We start from the raw sequence: 25,580 nt of genomic DNA, 5'->3' as shown, positions 1-25,580 counted from the left end.
ACAAATAAAAATTTCCTTGCATGCAGAAAGTCAGCAACTCAGGGGGGAAGCTGTCCCTGACATCTTGGTTTTCTACATGCACATTTTTCCCCCTCCTTGGGTGGGACTTCTCAAATGGCCTAAAGCACTATAACCCAGGCATGGGTCAATCATTTTCGTGAGATCTGAGAGGTGCTTCCCAATGACCTATTTGTCAAGCCTTCGTCCTAAATTGCTTGCTGAGGGATTGGGTGATCTTGGTTATTTAATGAGCTTTCACTCTGTGCTGTTGGCCAGGAAGCTATACAGTGTCATGTCCAAGGAACCACACCTCTGTGAAAAGCTTTTTCAACCATCTAGGTTGGTGGCCAACATTGCCTCCTGCTGCGTGGAGAAGACCTTTCATTCTGTCTGTCCTGAATCTTCCAAAATTCAGCTTCAATGGGAGCCCACAGTTCTAGTTACTTGCTTGTAGATTAAAACAAAACAAATTCCTTCCAGTAGCACCTTAAAGACCAACTAAGTCAGTTCTTGGTATGAGCTTTCGTGTGCATGCACACTTCTTCAGATACACTGAAACAGAAGTTTCCAGACCCTTCTATATAGTGAGAAGGTGGGGAGGGGTATTACTCAGAAGGGTGGTGGGAATGGGTGATTGGCAGATAGCTGTGATGAGCCTGTTGACGACTCTTAACGACTGCAATAGGTCTTACAGGAAAAAGCAAGGGGTGAGAAGGTGAAAAATGGCTTTGTCATGTATAATGAGATAAGAATCCAAGGTCTTTGTTCAGACCAGGTTTCTCCATGGTTTTAAGTTTGGTGATAAGTTGTAATTCAGCAGCTTCTCTTTCCAGTCTATTTCTGAAATTCCTTTGTAGTAAAACAGCTACTTTGAGATCTTGTATAGAATGTCCTGGGAGATTGAAGTGTTCTCCTACTGGTCCGGACATCAGGAATCACAAGACAGAGAAACCAGTAGGAGAACTGACTTAGTTGGTCTTTAAGGTGCTACTGGAAGGAATTTGTTTTGTTTTGACTATGGCAGACCAACACGGCTACCTATCTGTTGCTTGTAGATTGCGAGCCACAGCTGAAGAGTTGGGCCACCAAGTTGGGTCAACAGACACATTCAGAAGGAAAGATGAGGCGTTCAGAACAGAAAGCTTCTCTAGGAAGGTCTGGGTACAGCAAGGATGCTTCTTCCCCCACCACGAGGGGGAGGAACGCCCTTCCGATATCTGCTCTCTGACAAACGGAATGCATAAATCAACAGAGAATCCAACAGGGACAAGCGCCAAAAGGCAGAGTACAGAACATCCCGCCAGAGGATTTGCATTAAAGAAATTCACACGGCTGTCAGGAAAGCAAACGGAGAAGGAGGGGGGAAACTGTCTGCAGCAATCGGAAGGGTGTGGACCATTTGGAGAGGAGCGTGTTGGCACAGCGGGGATCGTGTGGTGCTTTTTCCCATGCCCTGCCTAGGTAGTTCTGGGAGCATTCAGGAGCCGAGGACAAGCCGGGCCAGCTCAAGGTAGCCGTCCACTGGAACCTGTGAGTCAAGAGTCATATTAAGGCCCCAGAAAAATGCAGAGGGCCATTCAGTACAAGGGAGGAAAGGGCTAGTCCATCACAGTTCCCTCAGTCTGCCATCTTTCCAACCTTAAATTCAGTTCTTCACCCCGCTGCAACAATCTGCAATTTCTTTAGCGAGAGAAAACCCTCGTGGAAATTTCAGCAGCATTTCAGGGCAAATTTCTCCTAATGAGCACATTCTTGCATGCAGCTTTGACCAATGTGCATATTTTTGCAAGGAATTTCCCCCAATGCAATGTGTTTCAACTACTTTGAGGGATTTCTTGCCTTTCTACATTCAAGCGGCATATAACTTTCATGACATAAACACAAACATTTCCGGGTGTTTTTTGCACTAAACTAGCTCTTGCTAATCTCAGTTTCCCCCAATACATGCATTTTGCATTGCAGAATTCAAATACGTGCAAATTTCGAAAGGCGGCCAAGTTTTGGATCGTCTGTTGCTTTGGAAAGCGCCAAATTGAAAGATTCACCAGAAAATGCCAGCTGAACCAAACTGCTCCCATCCCTATGGGATGCCACAAAAGGATACATACAGATTTGGTGGCACAATCTGAACGACAAGTGAGCGATGGGCTAATCTGTCCATTTAAGTTTCCCACTTTATCAGTCTTATTTATAGAAAAATATTTATATACTGCTAATTCATCAAAAAAGAAAAAATCAAAGTGGCTCAGAATAACCATACCTAAAAATATGAACCATATAAAAAGTGGAAATCAGAAATCAGCTAACCATGGTAGAAAGATGTGCTCTTCATTGCCTGCATGAACCTGATGAATCAAAATATCACCGTTTGATAGCCAAGTCCAAAACCAAAAGTCCTGTTGGGATGCATTCTGGCTTCCCTGCTGATGAAACTGAGTGTGTGATGATTGATAATACTAAATAAAAAAATTTCTTCCAGTAGCACCTTAAAGACCAACTAAGTGCTACTGGAAGAAAAAATTTTTATTTTGTTTTGACTATGGCAGACCAACACGGCTACCTACCTGTAATTGATAATACTGTCATTCATCCGGTTTAGTAGCAGTTGCCAGGACGTTTGCCTGTTCACCTCTGCATAGTTCCTTCCTTATTTCGGATATCGTGGTATATCAATATACAGTAGTACCTCCAGTTGCGGATGGGATCCGTTCTGGAGGTTTGGTCGGATCCTGAGGTTTCTACAGCCTGAGGACCGCTTCTACGCATGTGCACGGGGAGAAACTCGGTCAAATACTTCCAGGTTTGCCACTTTCGCATCCTGAAGTTTACGTAACCAGAGGGTTACGTAACTGCAAGGACTACTGTATTGCAATGTTTGGCTGCTGATATAACGCCATATTGAAGACTGGCCATATTGCTCAGTATGCGGTCGACCTAGTATGCAGTCTAAAATTCATTCCCAGCTTTGTTACTATAAATGCTGTCTAGTTTCACTTTTGCTTCTGTTCTCAATCTTCCAGATGACCTGTGCCTTCTTCCTAAGATCCAAGGGACAGCTGGGTGTTATAGTTTCAAAAGTGATCGACCCCTGTCATTTTCTTTGTCCCAGCAAGCCTGGGTTGCAGCCCAGAGGCTCCCTGGCACCCACATGGTGCAACCTAATCTCATCATCTGCTACCACCTCCCACATACCCTGAGACGGAATGAAAACTCTGCGGCTACAATATCAACCACATTTGTTTCCTCCTACTGTCTTCCCACTTGTTTCAACGTCGAAAACATAAGAAGAGCCCTCTGGATCAGGCCCATGGCCCATCTAGTCATAGAATCAGAGTTGAAAGGGACCCCCAAAGGTCATCCAGTCCACCCCCGAAATGCAGGAATCTCGTCCAGCATCCTATTCCCACAGTGCCTGCAACTGTAGTCAAAGCCATCTTTCCCATTGGTGTTAATGGTTTGTTGCGCCAGGGCGCCGGCCCCTCAGGGGCGCCCCGGTGAGTGAGGGAGCTGTGCGGCTTTGCCGGAGGCCTCCCCTTTCCCTGAACGCCCACCAGCTGTGCCCCACCAACTATATGGCTGGCGGGCGGACTTGCAGCTTCCTTCCCAAGCCTCTACAGGAGGAGAGCAATCCAGGCAGAGGTCGTTGTCCTCCTTCTGCTTCCTAGCAAAAGGCAGTGTGCAGCCTTCCCAGCCTGCCTTCTCAGGCGCCCTGATGCCGTAGAGCATGTCCGCCAGCACGTTCTCCTGCTGGATCGCCACGCCATGGATCAGGGTGTTCATAGAATCATAGAGTTCCACAGTTTAACAATTTCATTTATAGAATCCTAGAATCATAGAGTTGGAAGAGACCACAAGGGCCATCGAGTCCAACCCCCTGCCAAGCAGGAAACACCACCAGAGCACTCCTGACATATGGTTGTCAAGCCTCTGCTTAAAGACCTCCAAAGAAGGAGACTCCACCACACTCCTTGGCAGCAAATTCCACTGTCGAACAGCTCTTGCTGTCAGGAAGTTCTTCCTAATGTTTAGGTCGAATCTTCTTTCTTGTAGTATGGATCCATTGCTCCGTGTCCGCTTCTCTGGAGCAGCAGAAAACAACCTTTCTCCCTCCTCTATGTGACATCCTTTTATATATTTGAACATGGCTATCATATCACCCCTTAACCTCCTCTTCTCCAGGCTAAACATGCCCAGCTCCCTTAGCCGTTCCTCATATGGCATCGTTTCCAGGCCTTTGACCATTTTGGTTGCCCTCCTCTGGACACGTTCCAGTTTGTCAGTGTCGGGAAAGGCAGAGGACATTTTCTACTGCCCCTCCCTTGTTTTGGAGCTTCGGGGGGGGGCGCTGGAAGGATCTTTCACCACGGCACTGAATATGCTTAAGATGGCCCTGATTGTAGTAACCATTGATAGCCCTCTCCTGCCCCATGGATTTGTCCAATCCTCTTATTTCTGCATTGCAGGGGGGTTGGGCTAGATGACCCTCAGGATCCCTTCCAACTGTACAATTCTACGATTCCATGGGTGGGTGGCCATCTCAGACTCCTGTAGGAGGGTGTTCCGCAGTTTAATTAGGCGCTGCCTGAAGGCGTCCCTCCTTTCATCTGTCCTGAGCAGTGCCAGATTCACGTATAAGCTAAACAAGCTCTAGCTTAGGGCCTAACTCTTTTGGGGGCCCCCCAAAAAAATTAAAGGGGGAAAAACTGAATGTACATTTCCAAAATATAAAAAACAAATAAAATAAAACCTACATTCAGAAACAGTGTTTTGTGTTGTGTTGGCTCCTGTGATGTGAGTCATGGGCCCCGCCTGCTCGCCTGCTCCCTAAAATATCACTGGTTTGCTCCTTTCTATATATAGGGTGCTCACTGGAAGGACAGATCCTGAAGCTGAGGCTCCAAGACTTTGGCCACCTCAGGAGAAGAGAAGACTCCCAGGCGAAGACCCTGATGTTGGGAAAGATGGAGGGCACAAGGAGAAGGGGACGACAGAGGACAAGATGGTGGGACAGTGTTCTCGAAGCTACCAGCATGAGTTTGACCAAACTGCGGGAGGCAGCAGAAGACAGGAGGGCCTGGTGTGCTCTGGTCCAGGGGGTCATGAAGAGGCGAACACGACCAAACGACTAAACAACAACAATATATAGGGTGCCTACATTCTGCATGGAGTGGTTGCAGGGCAACATGTGCAAATGGCTTGAGATACCTATGAGGTCCATAAATTACCATATAGCATATATTCAACACAAGAAACAGGGACAATTTATTGTTGGCAAAGGACAGCTGGACATATAAAGGGCCCCATGAACTTCAGTAGCTTAGGATCTCATCAAACCTAAATCTGGCCCTGGTCCCGAACCTTCCAACATTCAGCTTTTCTGGAAGTCCACGGGTTCTAGCCTTAAGAGCTCGGAAAAGTGTTAAAAACAGTGTTGAAATGCTATTGTGAGACATTTGGCAGGTCTAATTAAAGCCTTGCCTGATGATGGATCTGGTGTTTTTCTTGAGCCAACACAGCTACCTGTCCTTTGCCTAGCACAACCCAGTATTTGTAAATCACAAAACCTTCAGAGATCAAGCCACTCACCTGGTGGCCTTGAGAGAGCCAGCACCAATTGACGAGCTGAGGGTGCTTTCGTAAACCGTAAGAAAATTGGCAAGATTCCTCGTCCTCCTCCTTGAGACCTTCAGTGCCCTGCTGGCAATCCAGGTAGGTCCATGTGCATTAAGACTTTGCCAGGGTCTTCTGCCAGAGCATTCGGTCTAAAAGCAACCGCAAGCAGACACAAGATCTACCCACCCGGGAAGAATGGCAGATGAAGGTGATGGGCTACATGGAACTGGCGGAAATGACTGGCAGAATCCGAGACCAGGGAGAAGAGTCGGTGGAAGAAGATTGGAAAAAATGTAAAGACTATCTACAGAAATATTGTAAAATTAAGGAATGTTAGAAAGATGTTGGAATGAAGTTACATGGCTTTAGCAGAAATGTTATAAAGAATTAACTATAATAGATTGCAATTGGATTAAAGGAAAAAATAATGTTAGAATTTGTTAAGTTAAATGATAGAACAGAAGTTTGAGGAAGATGGAAAGGATTTGCTGAAACAATTAATCGAAGTGGAATACAAAAAAAGGGAGGTGTGAGGAGGTCGCTGAAACAAGTAAAAGAAAGTTAATAACATTGAAAGTATAGGTTGTGTTTCTTTTTTTTAAATTGCTTTTGTTTTATTTTTGTTATGTATATGTAATATTTTTGTTTTTGTATTGTATTGTATGGTTTTGTTATGTTTAATTCTTTTTCTTTTTCCTTCCTTTCTGTAACCTTCAAAACTTTAATAAATATATTTTTTTAAAAAAATAAAATAAAAGCAACCGCAAGCGACAGAGCGAGAATCAGATCTTTGGTCCTCTATCCTGCACCTTAGGAAAGGGACCAGGCGCCTGCCCAGACACAAGATGCCTCGGGGAAACCACTGGGCCTTCATTTTTTGCATCTCCTGTATCGTTTGTACCTTTAATTCAGACTGCGATCCTTAGCACCAAGAAGCTGGTTTCTCAGAGCTTGGAAGGGTTTGCTCATGCGTAAGTACGTTCATTGCATTGGTCCTGCAAAAATCTACTCGAAAGTGAGTACCACTGAGAATGTGGATTTCTGCTGATACATATATTTTGTGGTATGCCCAGTTATGCCTAATATACAGGCAACCCCCAATTTGCTTGCGGGTTGCATTCCGGGTCATTGCGAGCCTGTGTGAAATCGCATGCAACTGAAACAGTCTGAAAGCACCCCGTGCCACCCCATTCCTCCCCCGCTTTGCCCTTTTAGAAACACCTTTTATGACATTTCCAGGTTACTTCCGGGATCAGTGCTGTGAGCTATTGTGCACATATCAGTAGCCCCTAAAACAGGGGGTTGCCTGTTGGCTATTTGCAGTTTAGTTGCGCTGCAGAAAGCTTCCTGGGGAGACCACGCATTACAAGGAACTCAAAAATAACTTTATCAAGGTTTTAATAACAAAAACTCCTTTTACACTAAATATCTCAACAAGCAAGACCCAACCCATCCACCAGGGTACTGAGAGAGCTAGGTGCTGCTCTTTATATACTATACCCAATTGCTGACACAACTTAATTAACACAACTTAGCAGCACCTGCTATACTGTTTCACAGCTGTAAAACTGGGTCTCGCTATTTGCTCTGGCCCTTAAAGAAATACACATCTTGTGGAACAATAATGAACCTTCACATTTAAAGAGACCATTCAACACATATTTCTGTAAGATGTAGGTAGGTAGCCATGTTGGTCTGCCATAGTCGAAACAAAATAAAAAAATTCATTCCAGTAGCACCTTAGAGACCAACTAAGTTTGTTATTGGCATGAGCTTTCATGTGCTTACACTTCCAAACAAACTGGAACGTGTCCAGAGGAGGGCAACCAAAATGGTCAAAGGCCTGGAAACGATGCCTTATGAGGAACGGCTAAGGGAGCTGGGCATGTTTAGCCTGGAGAAGAGGAGGTTAAGGGGTGATATGATAGCCAGGTTCAAATATATAAAAGGATGTCACATAGAGGAGGGAGAAAGGTTGTTTTCTGCTGCTCCAGAGAAGCGGACACGGAGCAATGGATCCAAACTACAAGAAAGAAGATTCCACCTAAACATTAGGAAGAACTTCCTGACAGTAAGAGCTGTTCGACAGTGGAATTTGCTGCCAAGGAGTGTGGTGGAGTCTCCTTCTTTGGCGGTCTTTAAGCAGAGGCTTGACAACCATATGTCAGGAGTGCTCTGATGGTGTTTCCTGCTTGGCAGGGGGTTGGACTCCATGGCCCTTGTGGTCTCTTCCAACTCTATGATTCTATGAACATTCTCATTGTATGTTATCTGTTAAATACACTTTTATCGCACAGTTACTTATTTCTTCTATTTTTTTAATCGTATTTCTATGTAAATTGTCAATTACACAATATACTACAAGGCTCTCTCTAAGTCTACCAGGAGATTACCCTTTATACCATGGTTCTTCAAATATTCTTTAAATATTCTCCATTCCTTGTGGACTTTTTGTTTTCTTTGGCCTCTAACTCATCCCATCACCTTTGCTAGCTGCAAGTATTCTACCATTAGTGTTTGCCAGTCTGATATATCAGGTCTTCAGATACCTGAAGAAGTATCCGAAGAAAGTGCTCCTGGAAGGAATATTTCTGCAATGCCATTTCCCCAAATGTAACGCATTATTGCATGCTCTTTTCACTAACACGTACATTTTGTCCCCTAGCAAGTGCATTTTTCTGCGCCCTCCATAGCCAGAGAACAGCACTGCAAGATATAAAAGGTAAAGGTAAAGGGACCCCTGACCATTAGGTCCAGTCGTGACCGACTCTGGGGTTGCAGCGCTCATCTCGCTTTATTGGCCGAGGGAGCCGGCGTACAGTTTCCGGGTCATGTGGCTAGCATGACTAAGCCGCTTCTGGCGAACCAGAGCAGCGCACAGAAACGCCGTTTACCTTCCCACCAGAGCAGTACCTATTTATTTACTTGCACTTTGACGTGCTTTTGAACTGCTAGGTTGGCAGGAGCAGGGACCGAGCAACGGGAGCTCACCCTGTCGTAGGGATTTGAACCGCTGACCTTCTGATCAGCAAGTCCTAGGCTCTGTGGTTTAACCCACAGCACCACCCGCGTCCCTACTGCAAGATATAGGTAAAGGTAAAGGGATCCCTGACCATTAGGTCCAGTCGTGACCGGCTCTGGGGTTGCAGCGCTCATCTCGCTTTATTGGCCAAGGGAGCCTGCGTACAGTTTCCGGGTCATGTGGCTAGCATGACTAAGCCGCTTCTGGCGAACCAGAGCAGCACACAGAAACGCCATTTACCTTCCCACCAGAGCGGTACCTATTTATCTACTTGCACTTTGACGTGCTTTTGAACTGCTAGGTTGGCAGGAGCAGGGACCGAGCAGCGGGAGCTCACCCCGTCGCGGGGATTCGAACCGCCAACTGCTGCTCTGGTTCGCCAGAAGAGGCTTAGTCCTGCTGGCCACATGACCCGGAAGCTGTACGCCGGCTCCCTCGGCCAATAAAGCGAGATGAGCGGCGCAACCCCAGAGTCGGCCACGACTGGACCTAATGGTCAGGGGTCCCTTTACCTTTTATCAGGGGGATACTAATCCCAAAATCCCAGCAAACTATATTTGGGAGGCGCTTCTGCAAAGATTCATCCAACTCATCTTCCACAGCCAGAGACAATCTCATGTTGGAAATGTAGTGGCGGTTGGCTGAGTTTGCCACGTATCAGCACCTTCCACTCACAGGGAAAAGCCCCCCGAGAGAGAGCAGAGATGCCAACTGAGCCACAAAGGAGCAGGGGAACAAGGTTTGGCAGCTCAAACAGAGCACAAATCAAAAATAAAATTAGGAGAAGACTCATCTAGCTGGGAAAATCTGCCACTCCCTTCTGGAGAAGCAGAGCAGGCGATGGGAAACCACCTGAAAGGACTGTTCCTCCTTTTGGCGTTTTGCGCTGTATCATGCAAAACGTGCGCCACCTCTCCCCAAGGGAAATAGGAATAAGCCCTGGGGCCACCGAGGGAGATCAAGGCGGCTTTCCGCACCAAACACAATTCAGTCCATTCCTCTGGTACAGATGGCAAGCTCTTTTGGCTGTGACTCCGGGAAGACCTGCTCCCTGCCTTGCAGGCTATTTTCCACCTGGCCTGGGAGGGTGAAGCCCAGACTGACTCCAGCTACAAAAGCTTCCTCTTAGTGCAGACCCAGGTCATCGAGCCTGACTTTCCACCGCCACCATGAACCACCACCGGATAGGCAGCCTCAGCAGCAGATACGTTCTATGCTTATGATAATAAAATATTCTCTTGCTAATTATGCTGTATGTGCATTTTAACTTTGACTTTCTTCAGTGATGTTTTATCTGGGGTTGTTTTAGTTGATACTTTAATGTAGGTTGTAAACAGCTTTGAGGTTTTTTTAAAAAATATATATAAAGAGGTGTAGAAATAAAAAAGTAATAATAATAATGTGTTCTATGCAATAACCCTAAGGCTAAGCCAAACCATGACTAACCATGGATGTGCAAGCATGCAAATGTAGTTACCTGTGCTTTCTTGAACTGCAAAGGGGTTGGACAAGGTAACACTTTAGCTCCCTTCCAACTCTACAATTCTATGACTCTAAAACTATTTTAAAAATGTTAAATCATGAAAAAAATTGGGGGAAAACCTGTAGACTGTGAAACATAAAAGCCTGTGTGAACAGGAGGTGTCTTCACCCATGTGCTGAAATGGCTGCAAAGATCGCCATAAATGATTTGATTATAGGTATTCACAGGAAAAATCACAGCCACTTAACCCCTCACCTGGTTGCGCAACTGTCAGACCAACCAGAGCTAAGCCATGGTTTAGCGCAGCATTGCGCCTGAACCCGGGGTTATGGTTTGTCTGACTCCAGAGGAGCCATGAGTTCGTATCCAAAGTTTGTCCTCGGTTTACCGCTTATGGTACACCTCCTGGTGAAAGGAGAGCAATAAATTTGACGACTGCAATGAAACACTCACTGGGTGTGCACTATCATACTTGGGTCCTGCCTGCAGAAGATTCTTAGGAGTTGGAAGGGACCCCAGAGGCCATCCAGTCCACCCCCTGCAATGCAGGATTCTCAGCTAAAAAAAAATCAATGACAGATGGCCATCCAAACTCTGCTTAAAAACCTCCAAGGAAGGAGAGTCCACCACCTCCTGAGGGACACCGTTCCACAGTCAAACAGCTCTTACTGTCAGAAAGGTTTTTTTATGGATGTTGAATTGGAATCTCCTTTCTTGTAACTTGAAGCCATGGGTTCGAGTCCTACAGTCCAGAGCGGGAGAAAACACAAGGCAATGGGTTGTCGACTGTGAGATCAGGGTGCTGTGCTCAAGTTGACCGCAGGATTGTCCACACTGAGTGGCAGCAGCGCCCCAGGATTTCAAGCAGAAGTCCCTCCCAGCCGTATCTGTACATGCCACTGGGACTTGAACCTGCGACCTTCTACCTGCCAGGCAGATGTTCCTCCAGCACTGAGCTACGGCCATTCCCAGCTCATATCTGCTGCACATATTGGCATGGTATGACGTAGCCATGCGCAGCTTCTGCCTGTCTAAGCACACCTGCCTCTGTGCCATTCGCTCACCTCTATCAGCAGAAATGCTTCCCAGGCCCCGACACACAAACACCCCATATAGTTAACAGGCACACAAAACAAGCACATTTTTTTATTGACACGGAGAGATGTTGTGCCATAAGATTATTTTGCAAACCAAATGAACTAGGGCATCGGCCCCGCCACAACAATCAGGAGATCAGCATTTCAAAACAGAGATTTCTCTCCCCCCCAACACACACACACTTTCACATTGATGTGTCATAGACCTGCGCATTTTTGTCAGTTTGCACATCCCTGGCATCAATTTGCACATAGATAGCCTCATGCTGACTCAACCACTTCGACAGACACAATTTCCAGCTGGCAAAGTTACTAGTCCCAGTTTCCAAGTGGGGCAAGCTGAACCGTTCAACAGGTGGAACAGAGGCTCATCCGGGTGTTTTGGATGTGTCAAATCAATACACACACCAGCGGCCGCAGAGAGATTTTGGGGGAATAAGTGGCTTGACTTGAAGCATCGCTAAATGCGGTGCACACACTCATCCCTCCCTCATCTCCGCTAAACAGACTTCGGAGGTTTTTTGCAAAGTTAGAACCCACCAAACTGGTCGGCCGGGAAAGACGGTGGCACAGTCGAAATGAGAGAGATCGCCACAGGCAACGGAAAAACCCAAACCGTTGTCCTTCTCCAGCCACAAATAGATGGAGAGCCCACAACCTTTCCTTTGCACACACACCACCACCCTACAAAAAGCATCGCCCACCTGCGCTCGGCACACCTGGCGTTATCCATAAGCCAGGCCTGCACAGGCCTGACGAGGATTTCTGCACCTTTCAAACTCTACATCTGTGGTCACCACAACTGATGCCCCAACCAAGGTCCTTGCAAACTCCTCCCTTTGTGGCTATGCAGTCTTGGGTAGCACACCACAAACCCCAAAAAGCAGGTCTCTTGAGCCCTTGAGGTCATAAGTCTATGCAGAAAAAAAATCCCCCCTTAAACTCGGATAGGGGCAATATCACACACACACACACACACACACAATCACACCCTTTACCCAGATATGAGCTTAAGTTGTGGTTGCCTCACAAGCGGGTTGGGCTAGATGACACCTGGGGATCCCTTTCCAATGCTATTTATGTATTTAATTTAGGCAAGCTAACCCAGACACATAACTTTAACATGCCATTCTCTTACAGTACATGCATTTTTTCCCCCTAAGCTGCTAATCAGGTTTATATTTCAATATTTATTTATTTTTACACCTCCTCTTTTTTGACAACGTTTGGGGTTGGAGTGTTTAACAAATATTTTGTATCCTCCTGTGTAAAGCGGATGGCAGTGTGCTGCAGTTGTCAGGCTGAGACCTGGGTTCAAATCCCCACTCAGCCAAGAAGTACACTAGGTGGGAGACCGGTCACGGCCTTCTCTCAGCCCTCCTACCTCACAGGGTTGTTGTTTGTGGGGGAAATACGTATGTTTGCCTTGAGCTCCTTGGACAAAAAGGCGGGATAGAGACGCAATAAATCAGAATAAGCAAAGCAACCGCTTGGAGGCTTTCGTCAATTCAGTGGCACATACGATTTCTCAAATGAAGAAAGGGAAATGATCAGCCACATGTTCATAGAAATCGCAGAAATGAAGAGCTGGAAGGGACCACAGGGGTCATCTAGTCCAACCCCGTGCAGTGCAGAAATCTTTTACCCAACATGGGGCTCAAACCCACAACCCTGAGATTAAGAATCTCATGCTCTACCAACTGAGCTATCACAGGCCCATTTCTCCAACACGACCCACTGAGGCCTGGGAAGAGGAGAAGGCAAAGGAAGGCCTTTTTATGAACACAAGCCTTTTTGCAATTCGCTCCCAGCGACCAGGAGGGGAAAGGCAGTCTGTGCTCCTGACTCTGCGCAGGTGAGGATAGCCTACGAAGCTGCCTCAAACCATCAGTTCACCCAGCTCACTATTGTCTACACCGACGGGCAGCATCAGTCCTAAACGGCCTTGATCCAATACACCTGAAGGAGCATCTCCACCCCCATCGTTCAGCCTGGACACTGAGGTCCAGCTCCAAGGGCCTTCTGGCAGTTCCCTCACTGCAAGAAGCCAAGTTACAGGGAACCGGGCAGAGGGCCTTCTCGGTGGTGGCACTGTGGAATGCCCTCCCACCAGATGTCAAGGGAATAAACAACTACCAGACTTTTTGAAGACATCTGAAGCTTTTAATGTTTAATAGACTATTGTATTTTAATATTCTGTTCGAAGCCACCCAGAGTGGCTGGGGAAACCCAGCCAGATGGGCGAGGTATAAATTTATTATTATTATTATTATTATTATTATTATTATTATTATTATTATTACAGTGGTACCTCGGGTTAAGTACTTAATTCGTTCCAGAGGTCCGTACATAACCTGAAACTGTTCTTAACCTGAAGCACCACTTTAGCTAATGGGGCCTCCTGCTGCTGCCGGAGCCCGATTTCTGTTCTCATCCTGAAGCAAAGTTCTTAACCTGAAGCACTATTTCTGGGTTAGCGGAGTCTGTAACCTGAAGCGTATGTAACCTGAAGCGTATGTAACCTGAGGTACCACTGTATTATTATTATTATTATTATTATTATTATTATTATTATTATTTCAGGCAGAGCCTTTCTCTCAGCCCAACCTGGAGATTCCAGCGGGGAACGAATCTTCTGCAAGCCAAGCAGATGTCCTGCCGCTTTGCTACGGCCCTTTGGCTTAGCCATAGCTCCGCAGGCCTAGCAAGTTCAGCATCATCTATTCTGAACACATGGCCCAATAATCCCAATAACCTTCACGGCCATGATAATAATATTTCCCGGCTATTTGGTTAGTTTCCAGTGCTGGCCTATAAAGCCTTACAGGACTCAGGACCACAATATCTCAAGGACCGCATCTCCCCATACGAACCAACCTGGACCCTGCGATTGTCATCAGTGGCCCTTCTCTATGCCCTCCCCCATCTCAAGAGGTTTGGACAGTGGCCACATAAGAAAGGGCCTTCTCTAGTGGTGGCTCCCTGACTGTGGAATGCTCCCCCCAGAGGCTCGACTGTTGCCATCATTACATGTCTTTAGGCACCAGGCGAAAAAACATTCCTCTTTCGCCAGGCCTTTGGCCTATAAATGATCTATGTCCTTTTAAAGTTATGGCTGAGGGGACTGTTATTATGGTTATTATTTTTATTATGCTATCTATTACTATTATTGGCTGACTAGGGCCCTGCGGGACTTGACCTCTTTCTGCGGGGCCTGCAAGACAGAGCTGTTCCACCAGGCCTTTGGCCAAGGCAAAGTCTGACCCCCTCTCTCCTTCTGTAATCTTCATAGAACTCTAGCCCAATGGTTGCCATGAATTTGATTCTGAATTGATTTTAGAATGTGTTTAAATTAATTGACTGTGATTTTATGTAAATGGTGCTATTTTTACTGTGCTTAGCCGCTCTGAGCCCAGCTCTGGATGGGGAGGGCGGGATATAAATTATTTATTTATTTATTTTAATGTTGTTGTTGTTGTTATTATTATTATGTGCAAGGAAGTTAGCTCCACTGTGGGGCTGATCATGTCAAGGTTGTGGGTTCAATCCCCCACAGAGGAATATTCCTGCACTGCAGGGAGTACTACAATTCTACAATTTTTATGATGATGATGGCATCTTTGGACAAAAGGGCGGTATACAAATCAAATATCTCAAGGGCTGTCGCATGGAAGAGGCAGCATGCTTGTATTTTCCTGCTCTGGAAGGGTAGGACTCGAACCCATGGCTTCAAGTTACAATCAAGGATATTCCGATTAAACATTCAAAAGAACTTTCTGGCAGTAAGAACTGTTGGGCAGCGGAACCGTCTCCCTTGGGACATGTTGGACTCTCCTTCCTTGGACGTTTTTATGCAGAGGTTGGGCGGCCATCTGTCATGGATGCTTGAGCTGAGATTCCTGCACTGCAGGAGGGTCAGAATGGATGACCCCCTGGGGTCCCAACTCATAGAATCATAGAATTCTATGATTCTAGGAATAAATAAGGGTTGCAATCTAGGGGTCTTTCCCAGTCCAACCTGAGCCTTCTTCACTCAAGGCGTATCATGTTTAGGGGAATAAACTTAACTTTTGCCAATTTCTTTAAAATACATTTTGGGTGGGATGAACTCAAATCTGCTGTTATTTTTGCAACCGGGCAACATTTAGCTTGGCAATATTATGTCTGATGAAGAAGCACATCAGCTGCTTTGGGGGGGGGGACCCAGAGAAGTTTAATTTTGCCTTCTGAAAATGCCGGGTAGTGCTAAATAATAACAATAACAAACAAACAAAATAAAACAACTGACGTAACAACTTTTATAACTCAAGTTGCAACAATATATGTCGCGATACAACTATCCAGCATCTTTCATTTGGGAAAGTTGAAAGTTGAAAAAGGCGAGTGCTCAGCCACAAAGCTAGGTCACTTCCTTGAGCCAGGAGCCCACATTCTCTTCCAAAGGGGGCCAGCAGCCACCGCAGCCCCCCATGACTTTTTTGGGCGCCCCCTCCCCGGACCCCAAAAGGGCAGACAACCCCTCAGCACCTTAAATCCCAGTGCCCATATTTCCTCCCTTAACTCATCTTCCTTCGTCCTCCTTTGAGGGGGGACTGCCCTAAGTCTCTCCGCACTCCCTTAATTCCCCCTCCCACGTCCTCCTTATGGGGGGGGGCTGTCCCAGGTCCCCTCCTGCATTCCCTTACCACAACCCCTCCCATATCCCCCTGGCTGCCCCATATCTTCCCCCAAAACAACTCCCTTCCGTCCCCAGACTCTCCTTGGGGGTGTCCAAAGTCCCTCCCCAAAACAACTCCGCTAACTCCTCCTGGATCTTCCTCCTAGGGGGGCGTCTGCCCCAAGTCCTCCCCCCACTCTCTTAAACCCCCCTCCCAGATCCTCCTAGGGGGCGGTGCCCCATGTTTCCTCCCTCCCTCCCCCAACTCCCCCTCCCGGATCCTCCTTCCGGGGGGTGGAGCGCCCAAGCTTTCCCCCTCCCCAAAATCCCCACGCAGACAGAGAGAGGAGAAAGTGGGAGGTGGCGCACAGCTGGGGCCTCTGGGAACCCCCACCCCACCCCTTCCCTCCCCCCCACCCGCGTCCGCGGCCCCGCAGGGGGAGCAGCCCAAGCGGGCGCTGCTGCGCCCTCGACGGCGATCGCGGCGCCCGCGAGGCGCGGCAGCTTGGCGTACCTGCGCCGGGCGGAGCGGAGCGTTGCGCGGGCGGGCAGCGGACGGCGCCGGGCCCGGGGAGGGAGCCTCGGGCGGCGGCGGAGGAGGAGGCGGCGGCGGAGCAGCGGAGGAGGAGGAGGAGGAGCCGGCGGACGAGCCAGCCCAGCGCAGCCCGGACGGCACAGCAGCCTCCGCCCCGCGGACGCTTCGCTCCGCCCGCCGCCGCCGAGCGCAGGAGGAGGCTGGAAGGATGGAGGGGTGCAGCCTCCGCGGTCCCTATTCCCGCCGCCCCGGCGCCGGGGGAAGCTCGACCGGTGGGATTCCTGCCTGTTGCAACGGAGGAAGCTGCATCCAGCTCAATATTTCCCGCGCTACATCTCCGGGATTTCAACCAGGTCGCTGGAGATGCCAGCGTGGTTGAAGCCGCTGAACAGAGCTTCTGGAAAGGGCCTGGGGGGGTCGGGTGTTCTGCTGCCTCCTCCTGCGAACCCCGGCCCCATTTCTCCCTGCAAGCTGAGGCCGAGGGGGAAGGGGGGCTCCTGACCCCAGCCCCCAACCCAGCTCCTCGCCCCACTTCGCCTGCCACTTTTACTTCCCCTGGGGAGAAAAAGGCAGGCTCGCATCAAGCAGAGGCTTCGCCCTTCGCATTCCTGCCTGTTACAAAGAACAGAGCCTCTTTTGTGTGTGGGGGGGGTTACTGCTCCCTGGCCTTCTGCACTCAGTCCAGCCCCTTTACACCCCGCAATGAGCCCTGTCGGGTAGGTCCAAAGAAGGGGTCACCCCACCCAAGCCTTGCACTTCCCAAGGTGGTTGGGAGCCAGGTGCCTCTAGTCTAGGGGAAGACCACACAACTCCCAGCCTTCTGGGTCTGTGGCAGGTAGACTGTGCCTATACATGAAGGTTCTACTTAGCTAGCCCTCCCCTTCTCTCAGTCTCCTTCTTCTCTCTGCTTTTGTCCCAGTTTCCTTTTGCTCATTTCCTCTTCCGTGGCCTCCCTTCTCATGAGAAGAGCCTGGCTGGATCAGGCCAGCGGCCCTACAAGTCCACCACCCTGTTCTCACAGTGGGCAACCTCCATGCCAGTTTGCTTGCGCGATGCTTACAACAGAGACCAAATGACATTCTGCCTTTACTGAGTTCATAGAATCCTAGAATTGTCAAGTTGGAAGGGACCCTGAGGATCATCTAGTTCAGTACTGGAATCTGCAGCTGCCCTATACGGGGATCAAACCTGTAACCTTGGCGTTATCGGCCCCACACTCTAACCTGCTGAGCTATCGAGACCGAGTTGCTTGCGTAGTATTGTTTATATAGCGTTTATGTCTTCATCTTCCTCTCCAAGGAGCTTAAGGTAGTGTTTGTGGGTCTCTCCCTCCTGAGTTACTCCCCACAACAACCTTGTGAGGTAGGGTCAGCTGAGAGGCAGAGACTGGCAGCAAAATGGAGTGAAGCCTGGCTCATGAAGCCTTCACATCATCACCCCGGTCCTTATCCCTGTCTAATGATACAGAACGCAACAAAACTCATTCGCCCCTCTGAACGTTTGCATCCCTCGTCTCCACTTGGCTGCCTGCTGTCTCAGTTTAGATTGTAAGTTTCCTGGGGACAGGGTCCTCTGTAGCTTTGCCACTAAAGCAATACCACCGGACTGTGGACATGATCAAATGTTGCATCTCGGCATCTGTTCAAAGCATTGCCTACATACATAGCAGTTTTCATCCAGGGGTCTCCCTGCGAGGTAGGCTGTGCTGAGAGAGGCAGCAGCTGGTACCCCAAGGGTGGGGGGATTCAAACCCTGGTCCCCCAGGTCCTAGTCCTATCCTCTAACCACTACACCACCCTGCCTCTCATTCTCATTCATTCACCTGCCATGGACCACTCCATCTTCGCCTCTCCTCCTTCCTCGTCCCTGCCTGCCTCCTTCACCTTTTCCTCTCCTCCTTTTCCACTCTGAATCACTACATCCCATCTTTCTTAGCCGCCCCCCCCCCCATTAAAATATCCTACCTCACCAGCATCTTCTGGCACCACACCTTACCTGGCCTGCTTCCTTTCCTCCAGGTGAATCAATCCCTGGAGTGAAGGGGAGGGAGGGAGGGGCGTCCAGGTCTGCCCCCCAAGCGAATGTGAAATGTGCCTGGAGCTCCCGCTCTTAGGCTAATGCCTCCCCCCTTTCCCCTCCCCACCCCCTTCTAGCCTCTTCCTGCACTTTACCCAAAACCCTGGCTGCGGGGCTGACGTCAGGACCCAAAATTCCTATGTTTCCCCGAAGGCCGTTTTGACCATGTAAGGCATGAGCGTGGCAAAGCAACCTCGCTGGAGGAAAACAGGCAGGGGGAAGGCCAGAAACCCTCTGGCAAGGGAATATGCCCAAAGAGGCAGGCAGCATTCTTGGACTGCTCTGTCCAGAGCGTGAGGGAATTCAGCAGATAGAGAGAGATGTTACGGTTGAAAATGACCCATGCATAACTGCCTTGTGGAGCTCCTGTGTGAGTGTCTGGAGGCGGTTGGAGGATGGATGGCGGCTAACAGATTGAGGTTGAATCCTGACAAGACAGAAGTACTATTCTTGGGGTACAGGGGGTGATCGGGTGTGGGGGACTCCCGGGTCCTGAATGGGGCAACTGTGCCCCTGAAGGACCAGGTGCGCAGCCTGGGAGTCATTTTGGACTCACATCTATTCATGGAGGCGCAGGTCAATTCTGTGTCCAGGGCAGCTGTTTATCAGCTCCATCTGGTATACAGGATGAGACCCTACCTGTCTGCAGACTGTTTCACCAGAGTGGTGCATGCTCTAGTTATCTCTCACTTGGACTACTGCAACGCGCTCTACGTGGGGCTACCTTTGAAGATGACCCGGAAACTACAACTAATCCAGAATGCTGCAGCTAGACTGGTGACTGGGAGAGGCCACCGAGACCACATAACACCGGTCCTGAAAGACCTACATTGGTTCCCAGTATGTTTCCGAGCAAAATTCAAAGTGCTAGTGCTGACCTTTAAAGCCCCAAACGGCCTCGGTCCAGTAGACCTGAAGGAGCGTCTCCACCTCCATCGTTCTGCCCGGACACTGAGATCCAGTGCCGAGGGCCTTCTGGCAGTTCCCTCGCTACGAGAAGCCAAGTTACAGGGAACCAGGCAGAGGGCCTTCTCGGTGGTGGCGCCCGCCCTGTGGAACGCCCTCCCACCAGATGTCAAAGAGAAAAATAACTACCAAACTTTTAGAAGACATCTGAAGGCAGCCCTGTTTAGGGAAGCTTTTAATGTTTAATATTGTATTTTAGTGTTCTGTTGGAAGCCGCCCAGAGTGGCTGGGGAAACCCAGCCAGATGGGTGGGGTATAAATAATAAATTATTATTATTATTATTATTATTATTATTATTATTATTATTATTATTACTACTACTACTACTCATTGCCCTGAGAAGCCACAGCGGCCTCCAGTGGCTTTTCAAATGGATTGGACCAGCTTGCAAAGCAAACGTGGCGGCTCAATGGAACATCCACATTTAGTGGCAGTATATCTCTCGGATGTCAGAAGCTTGGACCAAACAGCTGGGGATGGAGGACTCCCTTTGTGGGGAACCTCAGGCCTCCATGTCTTGCAGATAGGCCTTGGGAGTGACTGCAGGGCATATACCACCCCCTCCTTGAGGGCTTTGGCCTGGCTGGGATGTGTCATTTTTACAAAAAAATAAAATAAAAATGGTTTATTAATTTGCAATATCTAACAATTACAACAAAAGGAAAAAGGGGCAAAAATGAAATCCCTCCAGGACACCTCAATCTAGTTAAGTTTGCAAAAAAAAAGTCCAATCTGTGATTTTGATGGCGGCCATTCTTCAGGGTTATATCAGTAAAGTGTTTTATAACGGGGTGCCCAACTCTCAAGAAAATGTGTCCCTGAACTGCTTGCTTGGGTGGAGAGGGCGGAGCCAGTTTGGTGCTGAAACCCAGCTTTAGCGTGGCTAAAATGTCATTTCCTGCAAAGAGATGAGAGTTATACCTCTCCCTTTTCTTTTCTTTTTGAAGATAATCTTTACTGATTTTATTATAACATACTACACATATACACATTACTTTACATTCACATTTACGTCCCTCCTTCCTTCTGGTTTTTTTATGTCTCTAAGTTTTTCTCACTGTCTTTATCGATTTTGTATATTGTTATTCTTCTTTCAACCTTATCCGTACAGTGTCTATATACAAATAAATCTTTCTGCATATACACGTCTTGTTGTTTGTCTATATTCATTTACAGATACAATTAGTTACCTTGATTGTAACTATGGAAGGCATCACATTGAGCCGCATGAAATGGAAGTCCATCAACCTCACCAAGAAACTTGCACAGGTACAGACTGATATCTTCTTTCTTACTAAATGCAAGAACCTGGACATTATACCCAAGGGTCTTAGAATTAAGAACCCTCTACAATCCACGTATCCCACTGAATATGCAAGAAAACTATGCAGCACTTTCTCTAAGAAGCTGCTCAAACATCTGATCAGCGTTCTCTACTCTAAACAGAAGCTAATAAAGGAGGAACTCCTTGTATTGGACAACTCTATCAGGAACCACCAAGCTTGGCAAGAGTTCCAAATCTCAAAGTAGCTGTTCTATTACAAAGGAATTTCAGAAATAGACTGGAAAGAGAAGCTGCTGAATTGCAACTTATCACCAAACTTAAAACTATGGAGAGACCTGGTTTGAACAAAGACATTGGATTCTTATCTCATTATACATGACAAAGCCATTTTTCACCTTCTCACCCCTTGCTTTTTCCTGTTAGACCTATTGCAGTCGTTAAGAGTCGTCAACAGGCTCATCACAGCTATCTGCCAATCACCCATTCCCACCACCCTTCTGAGTAATACCCCTCCCCACCTTCTCACTATATAGAAAGGTCCGGTGACTTCTGTTTCAGTGTATCTGAAGAAGTGTGCATGCACACGAAAGCTCATACCTAGAACTAACTCAGTTGGTCTTTAAGGTGCTACTGGAAGGATTTTTTTTATTTTGTTTTGACCATGGCAGACCAACACGGCTACCTATCTGTATTTTAATTCATGTTGTCATTAACATCCAATAAAGCTTCTTTTAATTTCCCATTATGAGGTTTATTTCCATTCTACTGATTTCACCATTTCACCTTATCCTGTGTTGTCGAAAAGAGTCATACCTCTCTCAGGAAGGTTGCCCACAAGGGAATAAGGCCCTTGGGCTTAAATAAGGAAATAATAACACGTCCTTCAGTCTTTTGCTCGGGCTGTAAGTGTTCATCTGTTTGATTGGCCCTTCCCAATGTGATGCTCTCCAGATGTTTTGGCCAAAGAATCTCATTCTCCCTGACTATGGACCCTGCTAGCTAGAGCTGATGGGAATCGGGAGCCCAACAAGAACCTGGAAAGCACCAAGTTCAAGGAGGTTAGATTAAACTACGGAACTCACTGCCACAGGAGGAAGTGGTATTATTTAGTTGTGCCCGACTCTTTGTGACCCCATGGACCAGAGAACGCCAGGCACTCCTGTCTTCCACTGCCTCCCGCAGTTTGGTCAAACTCATGTTAGTCGCTTCGAGAACACTGTCCAACCATCTCGTCCTCTGTTGTCCCCTTCTCCTGGTGCCCTCCATCTTTCCCAATATCAGGGTCTTTTCCAGGGAGTCTTCTCTTCTCATGAGGTGGCCAAAGTATTGGAGCCTCAGCTTCACGATCTGTCCTTCCAGTGAGCACTCAGGGCTGATTTCCTTCAGAATGGATAGGTTTGATCTTCTTGCAGTCCATGGGAGTCTCCTTAAGAGTCTCCTCCAGCACCAGAATTCAAAAGTGTCAATTCTTTGGCGATCAGCCTTCTTTATGGTCCAGCTCTCACTTCCATACATCACTACTGGGAAAACCAGAGCTTGAACTATATTGAGGAAGTGATGTTCACCAATTGGATGGTTGCAAAAAGGGGATTGGAGATATCCATGGAGGAGAAGTCTCTTGGTGGATAGTAGCTAGGATGGCTGAGTTCTGCCCTCAGCAGTCAGAGGCAGCGATTCTTCTGGATAGCGGTTGCTGGAAACCAAAGAAGGGGAGAGTGATCAAATCCTGCTTGCAGGTTTCCCTTGTGGTATCTGGGTGGCCAGTGGGGGAACAAGATGCTGGACTGGATTAGCCCCCTTTGGCCTGATCCTTAGGTTGTTAGTCATTCATTTTAAAATTCTGTTTCTTTTTTTACTGATTTAAAACACTCTTTGCTTGTCTCGGAAGGCCCCCCCAGTTTGCTCATTGCTTTGAATGTAATTGCTTTTCAGTATAAGCTGTTAGGAAAACTGCAGGTGGCTGGAACCGGGCTTGATGAGTTTGTTCCCTTTCTCTGGCATCACCCATTAAGAAAAAACAAAAACAGGGTGCACCAGAGCTCATGGGAATTGTAGTCCAACCAAAGATGGCAGGTCAAAGGCATCACACTCCTATTTTAGAGCGGGAAAGGGCTTTGGCAAAACTAGGAGCTGGCTCTTGAGAAGGGATGTGCCACGTTCTTTGGCAATGGGGAGCTGGGATGGGGTTGAAGAATAGCATGGCTCAAGGCAGAGGGAAAAAGCAAGGACAATGAATTGCCATCTTTTGCCAGAAGAACTTATGTGAGTGTATTTCTAGGCTCCGCAGAAATTGTTATGTGCTGAGCTGAATAGGATCCAAAATGCAGCAGTCTGATTGGTCCTAGAACAATAGGATCCAAAATGCAGCGGTCTGATTGGTTCTAGAACAATAGGATTCAGAATGCAGCAGTCTGATTGGTCCTAGAACAATAGGATCCAGAATGCAGCGGTCTGATTGGTCCTAGAACAATAGGATCCAGAATGCAGCAGTCTGATTGGTCCTCAGGAGCCACCCAATCCAGCTCCAGGTGGAAGTGAATCCACAACCTGATTGGCCTACAGGAGAATCCCGGAATTAGCCAATCACGTGAGGCCCATTGTGTAAATAATGTATATAAAGCAGACATTGTGGGGGAACTTCCATTCCTCCTCACCACTATGAGCTGAACAAAGAGCATGAAATCCACTCTTGACCGAGTATATTTCAGAAATCTTCCCTGGGGCAGCTGTTGAGGCCTGCCTAGCGAGCTCTGTGTCATGTTAATGCTTTTTACACAAACAGAAGATGCCCTGATAGAAAGATATCGCTTTACCTCGTTCCTGTATTTCCTCTCTCCTGTGTCGCTCACGCTGTGCTCGCCAACAAAGCCACCGCCATTGGGATCAGGCAGGATCTTCCCAGGTCACAGACGTGGAGCAAAAGAAACTCGTCAGACAATTAGATTGCCAGAGGGATTGTGTTGCAATGGGCGTGGAGTTGGTACGTTGCCTTGGTTTGAGATTCAGAAATCACACAGGGCAAAGGGCAGGGATATAGATTAAGGGTATAAAGGAAAGCCTGCTGGATGAGGCCAATGACCCATCTAGTCCAGGATCCTGTTCTCACAAGGGCCAAGCAGATGCCTACAGGAAACCCACAAATGGGACCCAGTCCCCCAAAGCGCTCTCCCCTCCTGAAATTTCCAGCAAATGGTAATCGGAAGCATTGCTGTGCCCAACTGTGGAGGCAGAGCCTAGCTAGCAGCCACCAAAATCCCAACCCTCCTCCATTAATTTGTCCAATCCTCTCTTAAAGATGCACATGGCGGCACCCATCATTGGCTCCTGTGGCAGGGAGTTCCATAGTCCAACTGTGGGCTGTGTGAAGAAGTACCCTTATCTCCCTTGAGTCTTCCAACATTCAGCTTTATTAGATGCCTACAAATTTACTGGGGGAGGTTTTCTCTATATCCACTTCTCTTTTTCATGCATAATTTTCATAGAATTGTAGAGCTGGAAGCGACCCTGAGGATCCGAAAATCAACAGTGACTGTTTGAAACTACTAGATTCCATGCCAAACAGTGTTCAAATGCTGCTTTTCAAGCTGCACTGGCTCCTGGTGGAGTACAGGGTCAGATTTAAGGTGCTGCTTTTGACCTTTAAAGCCCTTCATGGCCTAGGACCTTCATACCTACGGGACTGCCTCTCCTGGTATGCCTCACAGAGAGCCTCAAGGTCCATAAATAGCAACACCCTAGAGGTCCCGGGCCAGAAGGAAGTCAAATTAGCCTCAACCAGAGCCAGGGCCTTTTCAACTCTGGCTCTGGCCTGGTGGAACGCTCTGCCTCATGAGACCAGGGCCCTGCAGGATCTGATTTATTTCCGCAGGGCCTGGAAGACAGAGTTGTTCCGCCTGGCCTTTGGCTTGGAGCCAATTTGATTCCCTCCCTCTCTTTCTTTTTTCTTTTCCTTCTCCTCCTGCGATGAGGCTGCATTTTAATATTTTAATGTTTCATTATTTTAATGTTGTATTTTAATTTTGTTTTTAAGTTGTAATCATTCAACTTGTTTTTATTATTGCTTGTAAGCCGCTCTGAGCCCGGCCTTGGCTGGGGAGGGCGGGGTATAAATAAAAATTATTATTATTATTATTATTATTATTATTATTATTATTATTATTAAAAATAGTGGAGGTCATATCCATTACTAATGTATGTACATGTTAGTTTCAATTAATTTCCACAAGGGTGTAGGGTCTGCCTTTGCAGACACCCATAGTTTTGAAAGTAATGAAAGAACAGTGGCAAGAAAAATTGATGAATTACGCAGAATTGGCTAAACTGACATACAAACTGTGGGACAAGGACAACTGTGACTTTAAGGAAGAATGGGAGCTTTTTACAAATTAGCTAAAATTAGCTAAAACAAAATGAACTGGACTCCTTGGCAGGTTTTGAATAAACATACACAAATTTCTTTGTTGATAACATGGTAGATCAAATTTTGATCAAATTTTGACCAAACTGTGGGAGGCAGTGGAAGACAGGGGTGCCTGGCGTGCTCTGGTCCAGGGGGCCACCTCATGAGAAGAGAAGACTCCCTGGAAAAGACCCTGCTGTTGGGAAAGATGGAGGGCACAAGGAGAAGGGGACAACAGAGGACGAGATGGTGGGACAGTGTTCTCGAAGCTGCCAGCATGAGTTTGACCAAACTGCGGGAGGCAGTGGGAGACAGGAGTGCCTGGCGTGCTCTGGTCCAGGGGGTCACGAAGAGGCGGACATGACTAAACGACTAAACAACAACAACATGGTAGATAGATAACCTAAGGATATGTATAATTTCATAACAAACAGAGAACAATATGT

At 47.5% G+C, this 25,580-nt stretch overlaps 1 protein-coding gene across 1 annotated transcript in view; it reads right to left on the bottom strand.

Moving 5' to 3' along the window:
- LPP (LIM domain containing preferred translocation partner in lipoma) overlaps positions 1-16,478 on the bottom strand; it is a 294,160-nt gene extending 277,682 nt beyond the window's left edge. The window contains exon 1 of the mRNA XM_081862512.1: positions 16,387-16,478. The gene's annotated coding sequence lies outside the window, so the exon portion shown is untranslated. The remainder of the gene's footprint in view (positions 1-16,386) is intronic.
- Between the last annotated feature and the right edge of the window lie 9,102 nt (positions 16,479-25,580).

The sequence above is a fragment of the Podarcis erhardii genome (genome assembly GCF_964252035.2).
Source record: "Podarcis erhardii genome assembly, chromosome: 5".
Taxonomy (NCBI): Eukaryota; Metazoa; Chordata; class Lepidosauria; order Squamata; family Lacertidae; genus Podarcis; species Podarcis erhardii.
This window is presented reverse-complemented; position numbering and strand designations above follow the sequence as displayed.